Source organism: Delphinus delphis, chromosome 17 (genome assembly GCF_949987515.2).
Source record: "Delphinus delphis chromosome 17, mDelDel1.2, whole genome shotgun sequence".
Lineage (NCBI taxonomy): Eukaryota > Metazoa > Chordata > Mammalia > Artiodactyla > Delphinidae > Delphinus > Delphinus delphis.
Window position 1 is genome coordinate 33,780,560 of NC_082699.1, and position 17,587 is coordinate 33,798,146.

Genomic DNA, 17,587 nt, shown 5'->3' on the forward strand with positions numbered 1-17,587 from the left:
TACTCAGCTATAAAAAAGAATGAAATAATGCCATTTGCAGCAACATGGCTGGACCTAGAGACTATTATACTAAATGAAGTAAGTGAGAAGGAGAAAGACAAATACCATATGATATCACTTATATGTGGAATCTAGAATATGATACAAATGAACTTATCCATGAAACAGAAACAGACTCACAGACATAGCACACAAACTTGTGGTTCCCGAGGGGAAGGGGGAGGTGGGGGAGTGATGGATTGGGAGTTTGGGATTAGCAGAGGTAACCTATTATATATATGATGGATAAACAACAAGGTCCTACTGTATAGTACAGGGAACTATAGTCAATGTCCTGTAATTAACCATAATGGAAAAGAATATGAAAAATTATATATACGCATAACTGAATCACTTTGTTGTACAGCATAAACTAACACAACATTGTATATCAACTATACTTCAGTAAAATAAATTTTTAAAAAAAGAAAAAAACATGAATATATATATATATACATATATATATATTTCTTTTTTTCCTCTTTATTCTGTTTGTGTTTCAAATAGGCTTTTTTTTTTCCTTCTGCAAAAAGCGTTATTGTTTCCATTTGGTCCAAGGCTTGGGAGAGGGCTCCAGGGCGGTTACAGAGCTGCCTAGTAGCTGCAGAGCAGGGCTTCAGGCAGAAGCTCTGATGCCAGAGGGGCTCCTCAGAGGCCGCTGGACTTCAGAGACTCCTGTTTGTGCTCGACGGTGAGCCTTTCAAAGAGATACTCGCCCAGCACAGCCTGCGGACCAGCCAGCCTGCGGAGGTTGGTCAGGTGGTCGCCCATCTTCTTGATGAGTTTCACCTGCTCCTCCAGGAAGCGGCTCTCCAGGAAGTCACAGAGGTGGGAGTCTGCGCGGGCGGAAGCCAGGGCGCGCAGATGTGATAGTGCCTGGTGCAGGCTCTTCTCCCTAAGAATGGCGGCTTCCACAGCGTCCTGGGTTTTACCCCACTCATCTTGAGAAGGCTTCCGCGCATCCTGGAAGAGGGCGCGGCCACAGCACTGGTTTTGCATTTTCAAGAGACGCTGCGCGCCCTCACACTTCTCCTCAGCCAGTTGGCGAAAAATGTGGCCCACACTGTCCAGAGTCCCATCGTTGCTGTCGAAATAGAAGCTCAGAGAGAGGTAAGTGTCCCCAGATGCATGTTGAACAGGCGGTGGACGGCGGCCTCCACCTCGATGGAATAATTCTGACGCACCTGGGAACTCGTGGTTGATCAGTGAGAAGGAGCTAAGCTCAAAAAACGGTGTTGGCCTGTCCTGGAGGCTGAGGATAGCTGAGTGGCTGATTCCAAAGGTTGCGACAGGAAGAAAGGTTGGAGGGTGGTCGGGGGCTGGAGCAAGGAGCGTCCCTGGGTCTGTTCATTCCAAACACTGTTGAAGCAAAAGACAGAACTGCAGGACTGCCGAGCGCACTGCCTCAAATAGGCTTTGATATAAATGAACCAGAAGTCCAAGCAAGGACAAAACTTACCCTTCCCCCCACCAAAATAGCTGGCGATACTAGAATCTAGACCTGGGAAGGGATTCTTCCATTACTTTCTGAACATTCCAAGCCACTAGAGCAGTGGTTCTCCAAGTATGGTCACCTTGTAACCAAGCAGTACCCTATGGGGCCTTCCTAGGACAGACCCATCCCCCATATCCTCTGCTGTAGTTCCTCTCTGAAGTACTCAGATAATAGTATCTCAGGCATATTTCTTGAGTTTTCAGATGCTAAAAACCACCACCCAATGGAAGAAATTAACTCCTTGATGATCATGAGCACGTAGCCCCCAGACCTTCTGGCACCTAAGGATGGATAATGTTACCTGCCCTGTGGCCTCCACATCAACCAATCAGAGGATTGTGCACGAGCTGATCACATTCCCTGGGACGTCCCTCCCTCACCTGGCCTTTAAACATGCTTTGCTGAAATCCTTTGGAGATTTCAGGGTGTTTTGGAACTCGGGCCACCCCTCTCCTTGCTCGATCCTGCAATAAACCTTTCTCTGCTCCAGACTCCAACCTTTAGGTTTGTTTGGCCTCACTGTGCTTCAGACACACGAACCTGCATTCGGTAACAACCTGACCAGTTTTACCAGCGTCCCCTGATAATGTGTCAGATATTCAAGTTTTAGGGCCCTGTCCCAGCCCTATGCAATCAGCAACTCTGGTGGGGCTCAGTGATCTCTGTTATAACAGGCCCTCCAGATGATTTTTATTCACCTTAAAGTTTGAAAATATCTGCATTGTCAGCTGGCCAAAGCGTCCACCAGCAGGTGAAGGGGAGTGGTGCCTGGAAAAGATAGGGACCAGCCAAGGCAAGTACAGCAGCATTTGCCGTGGTGGTAATGGAGAATGCCTTTTCTCCACTGGTTGGCACAGACTAGGATCTGGGAGCAGTGTCAGGGTTATTTAGGATGCTTTACATTTCAATGTAGAGGGACCGCTGTCCTGGTTTGCCAGGGACTTGCCCTGTGTGAGCACTTAAAATCTCATCCTGGCAAACCCCTTAGCCCTGGGTTTGAAAAACGTAGGGAATAACATGAAATTTAGGGGAAACATGATCTAGGTTTTGGGCAAGTCACAAGTGCTAATTAAAGCTAAGCAAGTATGGACAACACTAGCATTCTTTAGCCCTTTGCGGGGAGGTAAATCTGATTGGGTGAAAGGACTTATTGTTAAGAGATCTTTGTAGAAACATCCCCTTCTGCTTAGTCCGCTGGTTCTCAGTTCTGGCTAGACATTGGCATCGTCTGAGGAGATTTAAAATGATTTTATTGGTCTACGATGACCAACCGTCAGTGTGAGGGTTTTTAAAAAGTGCTTCAGATGATTCTAATGCACAACCAAATTTAGGTGCCACTGCTTAAGCTTTTGAACCGCTGCTGCATATTTTCACCTCATCTTCCTATGAGAATATCCAACTGTAGTTGAGGTTTGTTTTTTTTTCTTTTTCTAACTGTCTTATTATAAGATTTACTGTCTTAAATAAGGTTGAATGTACAGAAAATCTTGCTAGTCCATCTGGTATAGCTGGATACTTAGAATAATATAGTTAAGATATATACCATTTAAGTATTGTGACAGGCCTTTTTTTTGAAATTAACATATACATTGAATTAGTATGTTCTCTTTTGAAGTTGTTATGTTGGGGAGCTATACCTCTAATCTGCCATTGCTAAATATCTGGACACCTCTTATTAGGAATTGCTTTTAGAAATCTTTAGGGATTAAAACCAAGATTGCTGTATTATTTGTACTGGAACCACAAAAACCTCACAGAGTTCCCCCGCTGTACCTTCTACCCCCACTCTAACCCTTGGCAACTTCTACTCTGTTCTCCATCTCCACAGTTTTGTTATTTTAAGAATAATATGTAAACATAATCATGAATTACTTAATCTTCGGAGATACGGCTTTTCAAAATTTTTCCCTCGGCATCATTCCCTTGAAGTTCATTTCAATTTTTGCGTATATTAATAATTTGTTCCTTTCTGTTGCTCGGTAGTATTCTATCATAAGATTTTATCACAATTTGTTTCAACATTCATCCACTGCAAGACATTTGGGTAGTTGCCAGTTTTGGGCTATTATAAATAAAACTGCTATGAACATTTATGTGTAAGTTTCTGTGGGAACTTAATTAAGTTTTTGTTTCTTTTGGATAAATGCTCAAGAGTACAATTACTGCGTTGTAGGGTGAATCTACTTTTAGGATTAAAAGAGACTGTCAAGCTGTTGATCAGAGTGGCTAAACCATTTTATTTTCCCACCAGTGATGTGATATAATTTTTCTATGTACTCGCCAGCATTTGATGTTGTCACTATACTTTAACTTTAGTTACTCTCTGACATCTCATTATGGTCTTAATTGGCATTTCCCTAATGGCTAATGATGCTGAGCATCTTTTCATGTGCTCCTTTGCCGTGTGTATATTCTCTTCCATGAAATGTCTGTTCCTGTCTTCTGCCTATTTTCTAGTTGGATTTTTTTAAGTTGTTTGGAGAGCTCTTTGTATATTATAGATACAAGTCATTTGTCCCATATGGGATTTTCAAATATGTTTTCCTACTGTGTAATTTGAGTTTTCATCCACTTAAAAGGATCTTCTATGAAGCATTTTTAACTCATTTTGATGAGATCCAATTTATCAGTTTTTGCCTTTATTGATCATACTTTTGGTGTCAAGTCTAAGAATTATTCCCCTAGTTCTAGATGCCAAACATTTTCTCCTATTTTTTTTCTAAAAATGTCCTGCTTTTACATTTAAGATTATGATCCACTTTGATTTAATTTTTGTGTAAGGTGTGGAGGTTAAGGTTCATTTTTTGTTTGTTTGTTTTTGTCGAGGGATGTCCAACTGTTTCAGTACCATTTTTTGAAAAGTCTATTCTTCCTTGATAGCTTTTGCACTGCTGTCAAAAACAAGTTATATGTATTGATGTCAGTCTATTTCTGGGTTCTCTATTCCATTCCATTGATCTATGTATCTACCCTCCATCATTACTGCAAAATCTTGAAATTGGGTAGATTAATTCCTCCCATTTTCATCTTCCTTTACAAGTTGTTTTAGCTATTCTTCAGCCTCTTCTTACCATATAAATCTTAGAATAAGCTTGTCTATATCCACAAAAACCTTGAGGGCATTTTAAGAGTAATTGTGTTAAGCCTCTTAACTTGGGGAGAATTGACATCTTTATCATGTTGTATTTTCTAATCCATGAACAAGGTATGTCTCCCTATTTGTTTGCGACTTAAAAATTTTTCTTCATCAGCATTTTGTAATTTTCAGTCTAGAGGTCCTATAAATGTCTTATTGGGCTTATATTTAAGTATTTATTTAGGTCAGTTGTAAATGGCATCACATAGTTTTATTTAAGCTTCTACACATTTGTTATTAATATATAATTTGATAAAATTGTGGTGATCTTGTACTCTAAATCATTTACAAACTAATATTATTTCTCAAGCTTTTTGTGGATTCCTTGGTATTTTCTCCATTTAGATTATCATCTCATCTTCAGATACAGACAGTTTTACTTTTCCTTATTCAGTATAATAGGATATATTGCTATTCAACATTCAGTAGGATATGTTCCTTCCTATGCAACGTAGTAGGAATAGTCCTTTTATCTTTTAAATAAACTTTTAAAAAATTTAACTTTTAAATTTATGTATTTATTTATTTTTGCTTTATTTTCTTACTAGAACCTCCAGTGATATATTTAATAAAAGTGGTGAGAGCAGATATCGGTGCCTTGTTTCTGATCTTACAGAGAAAGCATCCAGTCTTTCACAGTTAAATATCATGTCGGTATAGGTTGTTTGTAGATCATCTTTATGAGTTTCAGTATGTTCCTTTTCTATTCCTAGTCTGCTTGGAGTTTTTTTTCTTCTTTCTTTAAAATCATGAATGGGATTGGATTTTGTCAAATGCTTTCTCTGCATTAATGGATAGGATCACATGACTTTTCCCCCTTAATCTATTGGATATGGTGGATTACACTGTTTAATTTTCAAATATTTAACCAACTTTGCATAACTGGAATAAATCCCACTTGGTCATGGTATATTATTCTTTTCATATATTTCTGGATTTAATTTGCTAATATTTGGCTGAGGGTTTTTCAGCCAATTTCATAAAAAATATTGGTCTGTAGGTTTCTTCTTTCTATACTATCCCTGTATGGTTTTGGTATCAAGGTAATACTGGCTTCATAAAATTAATTAGAAACTGTTCCCTCTACTTCTATTTCTTATCAAATCATGTAAAATTGGTGTTAATTCTTTAAGTCTTGGGTAAAAGTGAAACATCTAAGCCTGAATATTTCTTTTGGGAGTTTTTAAATGAAAAACCAGTGTTTCTAATGGTTACAGGAAAATTGAGATTATCTATTTCATCTTGGCTGAGTTTTGGTAGTTTTGGGTGTAGAAACATTGGCCCATTTCATCTACATTTTTGAATTTATAGTGTAGACTTGTTCATAGTAACTTGTCCCTCATTAACCTGCAGGATATGTCATGGTATCCCTGGTTGCATTTCTGATATCTGTGATTTGTGCCATCTCTCTGTTTATCTTTATCAGTCTTTCTAGATCTTTATTGGTTAGATTGTTTATTTCAAAGAACCAGCCTTTTGTTTCATTGATTTTCCCCCCTATTTTCCTGTTTTCAGTTTCATGGATTTCTGTTTCATCTTTATTATTTCCTTCTTTCTGCTTGTTTAGTGTTTTTTCCTCTTCCTTTTTTACTATTTTAATATAGAAAATTAGATTATTGCTTTGAAATATTTTCTTTCCCAATTTAGTGCTATAAACTTCCCTTTCAGCGTTGCTTTCACTTCATTCCGCAAACTTTGATCTGTTATATCTCCATTTTCTTTTATTCTATGCATTTAAAAATTTTTTCCTTGATGCTGTCTTTTTTACCCATGAGTTATTTGGAAGTGTGATGTTTAGTTTTCATGTGATGGAAGATTTTCCTGTTGTCTTTCTCTTATTGATTTCTAGTCTGATTCCATTATGGCTAGAGAACATACTCTCTGTGATTTTAATTCTTTTAAATCTGCTAATGTTTTTTTATCGCCCAGTATATGGTATATGAGTGAATGTTCCATGGACACTTCAATATGTATTCTGCTCTTACTGAGTGTGTTCTTTAAATGTCAGTTATATCCTGTTGATTGATGATGTTTTCAGTTCTTCCATATCCTTGCTGATTTTTCTCTCTGGTAGTTGTATAAATTGCTGTGTTGAAGTCTCAAATAATAATTGTGGATTTAAAACTTTCTCCTTTTACCTTTTTCAGTGTTTGCTTCATGCATTTTGAAGTTCTGTTGTTTGGTGCACACACATTTAGTATCACTAGGTCATCTAGGTGGATTATTCCTGTTATCTTTATGTAATGACCCTCTTTGCCCCTAATAATTTCCTTTGCTCTGACGTCTACTTTATCTGATATTAATATAGCCATTCCTGCTTTTTCTGATTAATGTTCACATGATATATCATTTTCATCCTTTTACTTTGAACTACCTATATCATGATGTTGAAAGTAAGCTTCTTGTAGACAGTATATAGTTGGATCATGCTTGCGATTTTTTAATCTACTCTTCCAATCTCTGTCTTTGACTTGGTTATTTAGATCATTTTCCGGTAATGTAATTATTGCCATGTCAAAGATTTGGTCTACCATGTTATTTTTTGTTTTGTCTTTTACCTTAGTTTCTCAATCCTGTGTTTCCCTTATTTTTCCTTCTTGTGGGTGACTTAAACATTTTTTAATAAGTCCATTTTAATTTAATTCATTTATAATCATTTGTGTATACTGTTTGTATAGTTTTCTTAGTGGTTGCTTTTGGCATTACAGTATACATATGTAACTTATCATAGCCTACTGGAATCAGTGTTCCATTACTTCAAGTGAAGTTAAAGTATGATTTTCTGTAGTATTTCCTTTCTCTACATTTAGAACCCCATCAGATGGTGTCATCATTTTTGCTTTGACCATCATATAGAATTTAAGAAACTCATGAGGCTAATGATAGTCTCTTATATTTACCCCATTTGTTTTCACGCATTCCATTGTTCCCCTTTTCTTTCTGAAGTTCCCAGTCTTCTGTTATTGTTTATGTTTTCATAACAGTAGGTGATATCTTGGATTTCCAGTGCAACTGGATATGAGTTTCAGGAAACACTGAGCCTGGCTCACTTAATGCTACTGAGTTGGAGGGTTTGTATATGTTGGGCCTGTTGGCACAGCAGATGCTAGCAGATTAGACTAATGTTGATGGGACTAATGCCACAGGAGGATGGGTTCCCATTCAGGCTATGCTGCTGCTACAGTAGATCAAGTCCCCCTCTACCCCAAGTGTGGGGCAGTGACCTGCTGCTGTCACTGCTTTGTATTAGGCTCCTTTTGCCTCAGGTGTGTGGTGGGATCCCTTGGAAGCTGCTGCTGCTGCTGCTGTCAATCACAAGGTTAAATTCATTTCAGAAATACTTAAGTATAAATATATAGCCTGGCTCTTGTAGGACCTCTGTATTTTTTTTATTGCTTTCATACAAATTATCCCAAATTTAGTGACTCAAAGCAACGTAAATTTATTACCTTACAAGTCTGACATTGGTCTCAATTAAGTAAAGTAAAAGTGTTGGCAGGATCGACAGATGAATGGATAAAGATGTGGCACATATATACAATGGAATATTACTCAGCCATAAAAAGAAATGAAATTGAGTTATTTGTAGTGAGGTGGATCGACCTAGAGACTGTCATACAGAGTGAAGTAAGTCAGAAAGAGAAAAACAAATACCATATGCTAACACATATATATGGAATCTAAAAAACAAGAAAAAATGGTTATGAAGAACCTAGGGGCAGGGCAGGAATAAAGACGCAGCCATAGAGAGTGGACTTGAGGACACAGGGACGGGGAAGGGTAATCTGGGATGAAGTGAGAGAGTGGCATGGACATATATACACTACCAAATGTAAAAGAGCTAGCTAGTGGGAAGCAGCCACAAAGCACAGGGAGATCAGCTCTGTGCTTTGTGTCCACCTAGATGTGTGGGATAGGGAAGGGAGGGTGGGAGGGAGATGCAAGAAGGAGGAGATATGGGGATATATGTATATGTATAGCTGATTCACTTTGTTATGAAGCAGAAACTAACACGCCATTGTAAAGCAATTATACTCCAATAAAGATGGTTAAAAAAGAAAAAAAAGTGTTGGCAGAGGTACATTCTTTTCTGGAGGCTCTTAGGGGTGTTTCTGTTCCCTGGACTTTATCCGCTTCCAGCGGTCACTTGTAGTCCTTGACTCAGAGTCCCCTTTCTCCACCTACAAAACCCAAAATGTTGCATCTCTCTGATTCTGCTTCTATTAGGACATCTCTCTCTTTCTCTTTCTACAGTTGGGAATGGTTTTCTGCTTTTAAGGACTCATGCAATTAGATTTGTTCCATGAGGTAATCCAGGATAATCTTTCTATCTCAAGGCCTATAACTTCAGTCATATCTGCAAAGTCCTCTTTACCATGTAAGGTAACATATTATTGGGTTCTAGGGATTAGGGTGAGGGCATTTTTAGGAGCCATTATGCTGCCTACCACACCCTTAACAAGTGACCTTGAGAAAATTACTGAGACTTTAAAGCCTTACTTTCCTCAAACATAAAATGGAAAGAAAGATAACTAGTTAATATCATGAAAGTGAAACAGTATATATGAAATCAACTAATTCAAAAAATAAGATTTCTTCTTTTTCTTTATGATTGGCATGATTCTCAGAGTTCAGTTACTTGAAGAGTTACTTTTTTTTAAACAGAACTAAGGCATTTCAGGGTTCAGGTGCTGTAAGATTGTCTGAATTATCTGAGTAGCAATTAGCTAAGCACAGGTGTAAAGCATTTGATTTACTCCCTGGTGTCCTTTATCTTCTCATCCCACTAAATCCATATCCCTTGTCTAGCTCCAGCCAGTAGAGTCAGAGCTTGTTTTACTGTTTAACTAAAGTTCAATTTAAGTTTGCTCTACATCTCCAGATTCTCAGCCCTGGTTGCATATTATAATCACCTGGGGAGATTTCAAGACCTACTTGATGCCAAAGTTTTACCTATCATGGATATTTGAGGAGGGACCTGGAATGAAATGCTCTAGCTTATGGTTTGGGGGCCAAATCATAGTCTACACTGAGCCAAATCATTTGCGAGATCACCTCTAAAAAGCAATTTATCTGTGGTGACTGATGCTCTTCCTTTGTCAGTATGCTTGTCCCTCTTTGGGGGAAAAGAAGAAGGGGAAAAAACCCCCAGCGGTTGGGCTGCCTGAATTATAACCTGATGCTGTGGAATTAGTGTTGGCTCAGAGCGCACATCTTCGGATACCCATTCTCTCTCCTGCTTCCTTGCATGAGCTTATATCCTTGGGCAGTTTTTCATCCACCACCCTCTTTTGCTTCTAATCTTAGCAAGTAAAGTCTCTCCTTAATGAAACAGCATTTCATGAGACTTACTGGGAGCATAGGTCTGTTCCAGACCTATCCTATGTTAGCTAAAGCAGATATAAGTGATGTATTTTTGGCATTCATCCTTGTGGGTTGGAGAGAGAAGACAGAATTTTATCCTTTAGGTGTCATATGACTGGGCAAATGGGCTCATTCCCTCTATTGCCTACCATGTAAAATGCTGAGGGTGTTACCTCTAGAAGGTATCTTCTAGGTATCAAAATAGTTCAGATAAGTCATATTTCTCAGTAACAGGTGACAAAACTATGGCTTAGGTGGTGAATTTTCCATGTCAATTTGTCTGGGCCACCATGCCCAGTTATTTGGTCAAATATTATTCTGGATATTTCTGTGATGGTGTTTTTGTGTTTTTTAAAATTTTTATGTTTTATTTATTTATATTTTTGGCTGCATTGGGTCTTCGTTGCTGCACGTGGGCTCTCTCTATTTGCAGCAAGCGAGGGCTACTCTTTGTTGGGGTGTGCGGGCTTCTCATTGCAGTGGCTTCTCTTGTTGCAGAGCATGGGCGCTAGGTGCATGGGCTCAGTAGCTGTGGTGCATGGGCTTAGTTGCTCCACGGCATGTGAGATCTTCCCAGACCAGGGCTCAAACCCGTGTCCCCTGCATTGGCAGGCGGATTCTTAACCACTGTGCCACCAGGGTAGTCCCTGTGATGGTGTTTTTGGATGAAATTCATAATTAAATTTGTGGCGGACTTTGAGTAAAGCAGATTATCCTCCATAATATGCATGGGCCTCATCCAATCAGTTGAAGCTCTTAATAAAGACTGACCTGCCTGTCGCAAAAAGGAATTCTGCCAGAAGACTTACAGAAATTGAACTGCAACTCTTCCGAGAGTCTCTAGACAGCCTAACCTGCAGATTTTGAATTTACCAAGCCTCTATTATTGTGTGAACCAGTTGTTTAAAATCTCTCTCTCTTTCTCTATCTTTATATAGATATGGATATAGATCTAGGTATCAATATCGATATCTAGATCTATATCAGTATATATGGGCACATTGTATACACATGCTGTTGGTTCTGTTTTTCTGGAGAACCTTGACTAATACAGTGGCCCATATAAATAAAAGGATGAACCCAAGTTCACCCAGGTAGAAAGTAGTACAATGAGAACTGGAACTTAAGGCCTCATGACTCATTCAGCCGTGAACACTGACCCAGAACTGGCGTCCGCACACTCTGGCCCACTGATGAGATCTCGCTTGACTCCTGGTTTTGTACATAACGTTTTGCTTGAACACAGCCGCATCCATTCATTAACGTATTGTGCATGGCTGTTTCTGTGCTACAGCAGCAGATGGGCAGTTGCAATGGAGACGTATGGTACAGAAAATCCAAAATATTTACTATCTGACCCTTTACAAAAAAGATCTGCTGACCCCTGCTCTAGGATGCCATCTGATTTCTGATAGCACTGAGGAGAATAATTCATGCACATTGGGATAGATTGTTAATCTCATGTCCTCCTTAGGTCAAAGATCTCTTAAATGCTTACCCTTGCAATAGCCAGCTTGGGGAGCATTGTCTGAGGATGCAGAAATATTTCTTGCCAGGTCTTTCCAATCCACACTGCTCCCTGACTATGGTTCTTAAACCCTGTTTTTTTTTTTTAAATTTTATTGGAGTGTAGTTGATGTACAGTGTTGTGTTAGTTTCAGGTGTACAGCAAAGTGAATCACTTATACATATCCACTTTTTTTTTTTCTTTTTTCGGTACGCGGGCCTCTCACTGTTGTGGCCTCTCCCGTTGTGGAGCACAGGCTCCAGACGCGCAGACTCAGCGGCCATGGCTCACGGGCCCAGCCGCTCCGCAGCATGTGGGATCTTCGCGGACCAGGGCACGAACCCGTGTTCCCTGCATCAGCAGGCAGACTCTCAACCACTGCGCCACCAGGGAAGCCCCACTTTTATTTTTTTTTAGAGTCTTTTCCAAATAGCCCATTACAGAGTACTGAATGGAGTTCCCTGGGCTAATAAGAAGAGCAGGTTCTTACTAGTTATCTATTTTATGTATAGTAGTGTGTATATTTCAGTCCCAATCTCCCAATTTAGCCTCCCTGCCACAATCCCCTGGTAACCCTAAGTTTGTTTTCTACATCCGTGCCTCTGCTTCTAAAACCTGTCTATTTTAACCAACTACCACTCATTGCTTACTGTCTCTGGCTTCATGTACTTGATAATAAATCTACTTCTTATTCTATCCTGCATGACATGTTCCAAGGACTGAGATAATATCTTATTCTACATAATTTGTCCTTGATATTGTCTATCTTGGGGTCTTCATCTATGTCCCAAAGAAGACAGTCACTCTGTCTTCTAGTACTACTACTAATACCACATTTTATGGCATGAATTTGACCCAATGCACTGAACTATCCCTTTAGAAGCTGTATGCAACCTGTCACTGGGTTTTAGCACAGGGGTAGAACTCAGATTAGTGATCATATTTAAACAAATCTACTTGACCAGAAACTTTTTCTCTCACCATTTATTACACAAGTAACTTCTGTCTTTGCATCTATGATGTAAATATTTTTAATTTCCTAAATTATCTGAAAAATTATTTAGAGCTTCCATTTCAGTAGGCATTGGAATTGCTGTGTTATGACTATTTCATTATTTTATTTCCAAGTGTTAAATTAGGCTTCAAGCTTTGGGCAAGAGTAGACAGGAAAGGGTTTCAAAGAAATGAAGAGTGGGAAAAACTTCTGATGCAAGGGAGACTTAATAAAGATTTGATTTTGAATCAATAATTTATAATAAGGGTTTGAGTTTGAATCAATAATTTATGTCATTGCAAAATAGCTCCCTGGTAAAATTCCATTCTTTGGTAATCATTAAGTACAGAAATTAACAATCAAAATATGCAGTGATCTTCTTCATTTTCTAAAAACAAACCTATATCTAGATGAGAGGAGAATTCATCTCATAACTCAGGCTCTGGACTTACGACTCCAAGTCCTGTCTTCTTTCAACCATACCTGCTAAGTTTCTGTCTAACTTCTTGAGCATGAGGTAATGGCGTCAGCTTTCATCCCCTTCCTCAGTATATAGCTTGGTGAGTATGAGCAAGGGATCTAAAACTTGAGAACCTGGGTTCAAATCTTGACTCTAAAATTTACTTGTTGAGTACTCTTGAGCATGTTATCTGTTTTTGCCTCAGTTTTCTCATCTATAAAATAGAGATACCATTACTTCTCTCAGGGAGTTGCTATGAGGGTGAAAGAGAAAATTCATACAATGCAAGAATTTATCAGTTCTTGGAACACAATAAATACCGAAATACCTCATTTTATGGATAATATAGATTAGTTTATAAAGGTCTAATATTTACATATACATAAACATTTTGTACCTATGTGTGTGTATACGTTCTTCTTAGAAAGTGAGCAGTCAACATTCACATCTAAAAATCTGTGCTCTGTGAAATGTAGATATCCTGTGTACAGACACAGTGCTATAGTTATCTATTGCTACATAATAAAGAAGTCCAAACTTAGTGGTGAAATAAACAAAAATTTTAATATGTGCCCAGATTCTGTGGGTCAGCAATTCAAACAGTACACAGAGGAGATGGCTTGTCGCTACTCCATGACTGATGTCTGGAACCTCAGCTCATGAGGATTCAGATGGCTGGGGCTGGAATCATCTAGATAATTTTAATTCACATGTCTGGCCCTTGAAGACTGGGCCCAACAAGGACTGTTGACTGGAGTGCCTATAGATGGCTGCCCAGGTGGCTTGGACTTCTCATAACGTGGTAGTTAGGATTCAAGATAGATTATTCCAAGAGAATGAGTGTCCAGGGTTGAAGCATTCCACGAGAATCATGCAAAAGCTGCATGACCTTTTATGACCTAGTCTTAGATGTTACATAGCATCACTTTCATTATATACTATTGCAGGCGTTGGAGACCTTTTTCCATAAAGTGTCAGACAGTCAATATTTTAGGCATTACAAGCCATACAGTCTCTTTTGCAACTACTTAGCTCTGCTGCTGTGATGTGAAAACAGACACAAACAATACATATACTAAGGAACATGGCTGTGTTCCAATAAAGCTTCATTTATAAAAGCTGGTAGAGGCCTAGACTTGGCACACCAGCCATAATTTACTGACCCCTGCTCTATTGTTTGAAGCCATGGAAAGCCTGCCCAAATTCAAGGGAAAATGCCCACATCTGGATGCGAAGAATGGCAATGAATCTGAGACCCTGTATTAAAACCACTACATATGGGATATTTATAAGAGGATCTGTCTGCATACCTTGTTTCTCCCATGTATGGTGGATATGAGGTATTGGGACATCTTACATCTCTGTAAGCCTGGGTCAGGGTCAAAGTTGGAATCTGAACTCAATGACCTTGATTTCTGGAATAATCGGTAACTCTAATTATGATTTGCTTACACTTCTTACCCCAATAAATATACCACAAAAGATAGATTTCAAGTAAACAATTGCTTTATGGCAGATTTTTATTAAGTCTCCATTGACTGAATTATTCCATTTTGGTTGGAAAGCATGAGTTTTTTTCTTTCCTAAAGAGATCTGCAACTTTTCAGATGTGGCATTTCATTCTACTGAGAGGATGATGTAGGTTTTTATAAACGGAAAAAGCAGGGCAGGCTGAGTTCACTCAGATCGTACTAGTCCTTAAAGGAATAACCGAAACTGGAACACAGGCTTCCAGGTTTTCCTGTCCTGTGCTCTTTCCGGTAGGTGCCATTGTCTGCTGGGTCTGGCAGTAATAATTTCTGACCTTTACCTCTCTACGCTCTTGTGAAGTGGTTTGGGGCTTTGTTAGCTTTCTTATGAGTTTGTACTAAATTGTGTCCATAAAGTAGGCTGAATTCCTCAGGGAAGGATGATAGCTGTTACTGTGTTATTACTGCAAATGTTGTGTTGGTTACCTTTTTTCTTTTCTTTTGTCCAGTTGTATCCTGAACCTAAAAGTTATATTATCCAAAATGAAAGATGTGCATCTGGTAGAAAAGACTAATTTAAGGGATGAAAATTCCTGATGATTGCTTCAGTCAAGCCTTAATACACACCGAGCTTCATTAGTAAATAGACAACTCTCAGACCATTCCCTTGGAAGAGGTCGCATAATCAGCCTTTGTGTTGATTTCACATTCTGTTCGGTAGAGACAGAACAAATTAGAATAATTAGCTGGTACAGGACAGCACAAAGAACTTTCTTCTGTTTTTGTGATGCATCCCTTAATAAGGGTTGAAAATGAGACTGGAGGTAAGAACGTGAAACTCAGAAGAGCAAAGGAGAGAGGATTGTGTTTCTTTGAAAATATTCTTTCAGTGTTGGCCCAGAAGAAATATGAAGCTGAGGAAATTTTTTTTTAATGATGGTTTTTGTGTTGATGATGTGAGTGTGGAATTAGTAAGAATCAGGAAGTAAGCATCCTTTTCCACCAAGGACTTGGGAGCAAATGAAACCATAAATACTCCCCACTCTTGGAAACCCTTTTGGAGCAGTAATCAGAGAAGGGTAAAGGCAAAGCCTCAGGGCAGAGGTGTTCAGAGCAAAGGGATAGGAGGAGAACAAAAGGAGAGTGGATATGTTTAGAGCTGTCATTTTGAAATTTACCTGCTTCTGATTCAGTGCTGCTTTGCTGCTGTGTTGGTCCAGTGGAAATCCTCAGAGCAGGAACAGCCGTATTTTAAAATAATAAGCTTAGAACAACTGACTTTAATCCAGGTCTCTTTAGCTCAAGAGCACAGAGGAGAGTGTGAGGAAAGAGTGAGGCCACAAGGAATTGTTCACTGGGTACCTTTTCCCCAAACCTCACTAACTGGGAGAAACTGACCACTGGATTATGTGCCTTGAAGGAAAACAAAAATGTTGAAAGCAAAGAGTGTGGAGCTTGTTTAGAAAGCAAGCTCTATCCTTTGGTCACCTGCTGATGATAATAGCATTGGCTAAGACCTGACCATTTACAACGAAGGCACTTCTGTAGGTAATAAGTTCCAGGAGGGCCCGAACTGAGTATGTCTGTTTCAGCATTTAGCATGGTCTAGCATCTGAGAGGCCGGTACATTATTGGCATATAGTAGACTTAAAAATGAACATTTGTGGATTGTCTGAATGAGTGGATGTGTGTGATTCACATCCTATTTGCAGGTCCTATGCCCTACAGTGGATTTTCAGTGTCAGGTTGTGAAAGTATTTATGACGGGGATTGGCATTGTTCCCTATCTAATGGATAAAGATTACACATGAAAGGACTTTACACTGACATCCCAAAAGCCTCATAGCAATTACTTAACAAAGAAATAAAATTGGATTCTGTATAATTTCTGATTTGTAGGCTGGCCAGAACACTGGTATTTCAGCCAGTCCTCTGGTAGTTCCGATGACGTCCCCATGATCACCCAGGCATAATCAGAATGGCTTTAGGATTTGGGAGCCAAAATGTTCCTCAGTATTTACGGCTTTGCTCGTCCACTTAAGAAAATGGACTATTGAAAAAATAGCCTCAGACACAATATGGCATTTTATGATTTAGCATGAAATCTGAGAAATATAGGGGTTATCTGAAGCCTGCAATGGTAAAGATCCCTCTGCTATTTAAGTTATTGTCTTTAAACAAAGATTCTACATCACTAATGCTATATATATAAATATATATATATATATATAAAAAATGATATTCAGGTTAATTTCCTATTCTCTCTAAGGAAGTAATTGGTTGGTTGGTATGAGAGATGTTGTGGCTTCCAAAGGTGAAAAGTATTATTTTGTTGTAATTTCCAGCTACCTAAGGATGGGAGAGGCCCAGGACACTGCAGTCAGTATATTATGTGGAGCAGATTATATTGTGGTTTATTTATGAACTTTTACATGTTTATTTTCTTCTTTGCGGTATGCGGGCCTCTCACTGTTGCGGCCTCTCCCGTTGAGGAGCACAGGCTCTGGATGCGCAGGCTCAGCGGCCATGGCTCACGGGCCTAGCCACTCCGCGGCATGTGGGATCTTCCCGGAGGGGGCTCGAACCCATGTCCCCTGCATCGGCAGGCAGACCTTCAACCACTGCGCCACAAGGAAGCCCACATGTTTATTTTCTATGCAAGTTTGTGTGCTCCTTTTTAAGTTTTGGTAGATAAGTGTTTTGTAACTTTGGAATACTTGGAGTTATATATATATATATATATATATATATATATAACTTTTATATATATATTTTTTAACGTAGTAGTTAAAGCCGTGTGGAGTGTACTAGTCTACCCAGGTTCAAATTCTGGCTTTACCCTATGACTTCCCTGTGGCTTCCTCTGCTCACCTATTAAAAAGGAGGATAATAAGACTGCTGTGGTGAGTTACATACTAAGTGCTATTTAAGCATTTGCTATAATGATCATGTATACTCGAAGGCAAGGAACTTGCCCCTTGATCGTCTCTGTATTCCTGGTCCTTAAGAATTCCTAGTGCTTTCGTAGTGCATTGTCTTAGGATAGAGATAGCTCAGTATAGTTTTTCTCACTATAAAGTACTGTTACGTTGAAAGTCTTTGCTTGTGTACTAATAATGTATG

The 17,587-nt window shown here is 39.0% G+C and overlaps 1 pseudogene; it reads right to left on the reverse strand.

Annotated features, from left to right (window-relative positions):
• Positions 1-687: 687 nt before the first annotated feature.
• LOC132440323 (ferritin light chain pseudogene) lies at positions 688-13,016 on the reverse strand (annotated as a pseudogene).
• Positions 13,017-17,587: the final 4,571 nt, after the last annotated feature.